Source organism: Rana temporaria, chromosome 5 (assembly GCF_905171775.1).
Source record: "Rana temporaria chromosome 5, aRanTem1.1, whole genome shotgun sequence".
Taxonomy (NCBI): Eukaryota; Metazoa; Chordata; class Amphibia; order Anura; family Ranidae; genus Rana; species Rana temporaria.
Genome location: NC_053493.1, coordinates 231,010,507 through 231,011,937, shown reverse-complemented (window position 1 = coordinate 231,011,937; position 1,431 = coordinate 231,010,507). Strand labels below are relative to the sequence as shown.

The following is a 1,431-nucleotide window of genomic DNA, read 5'->3' as shown; positions in this document are numbered from 1 at the left end:
GTCCGCCTATCCCCTCTCCTCCTCCTCCTCGGATGGATGTATCAGTGTGACTGGGAGTACTCCGCTCCACACATCGTCCAGCACAAGAAATCACAGGCTGTATGATGAATAGGAGACCCCCTCCTCCTCCTCCTCCTCCTCCTCCTTCTCCTCACAGAGCTCCCTCCGCTCTCACTGGAGCCGCACAGCTCAGCATGGAAAGGTTAAGGACTCAGCCAGCTCCAGCCGACTCTGCACTCTGATTTGCAAGTGAATTCAGTGGGAGGGGCGGGGGCGGGCTTTCTTACAGACCCCTTGTCAAAGGACGACTTGTGTGTTTGATGTGTGGACCCTTCATCTTCTACAACGGATTGTGTCAGTGCAGGAGGAGGACCGAGGAGGACCGAGGAGGAGGAAACAGGGGACCACTACACTTCACTACTCCTCTATATATTCCACTAATCACCACCACTGTGTGTCCTTCTATCACATCACTAATACACACCACACAGGGCACCATGGAACCAGGAGATATTATCACAAGAACAACACCCACAATCATATAATAATACCAACAATAATAATACCAACAATGATATAATAATACTAATAATAATAATAATAATAATAATAATAATACCAACAATGATATAATAATAATAATAATAATAATAATAATAATAATAATAATAATAATAATAATAATACCAACAATGATAATAATAATAATAATAATAATAATAATAATAATAATAATAATAATACCAACAATGATATAATAATAATACTAATAATAATAATAATAATAATACCAACAATGATATAATAATAATAATAATAATAATAATAATAATAATACCAACAATGATATAATAATAATAATAATAATAATAATAATAATAATAATAATAATACCAACAATGATATAATAATAATAATAATAATAATAATAATAATAATAATAATAATAATAATAATAATAATAATACCAACAATGATATAATAATAATAATAATAATAATAATAATAATAATAATAATAATAATAATAATACCAACAATGATATAATAATAATAATAATAATAATAATAATAATAATAATAATAATAATAATACCAACAATGATATAATAATAATAATAATAATAATAATAATAATAATAATAATAATAATAATACCAACAATGATATCATAATAATAACACCAACAATATAAAAATAATACCATCAATACAGTAAAACCTTGGTTTGAGAGTAACTTGATTTGAGAGCGTTTTGCAAGACAAGCACAATGTTTTAATAAATTTTGCCTTGATATACAAGCAATGCCTTGATATAAGAGTAGCATTGTGTCACAACTGAGTATAAAAAAGAAGAGAGGAGCCTCTAAGTGTAGCAATATAATTACATTTAATGAAGGTACAACATTTAGCAACTTATTGCTACACTTAGA

The 1,431-nt window shown here is 29.2% G+C and overlaps 1 protein-coding gene across 2 annotated transcripts in view; it reads right to left on the bottom strand.

Moving 5' to 3' along the window:
- LOC120940617 (cadherin-6-like) overlaps positions 1 to 138 on the bottom strand; it is a 516,101-nt gene extending 515,963 nt beyond the window's left edge. For both annotated transcript variants that reach the window (XM_040353572.1, XM_040353571.1), the window contains exon 1: positions 1 to 138. This exon is cut by the window's left edge and continues 44 nt beyond it. The gene's annotated coding sequence lies outside the window, so the exon portion shown is untranslated.
- Between the last annotated feature and the right edge of the window lie 1,293 nt (positions 139 to 1,431).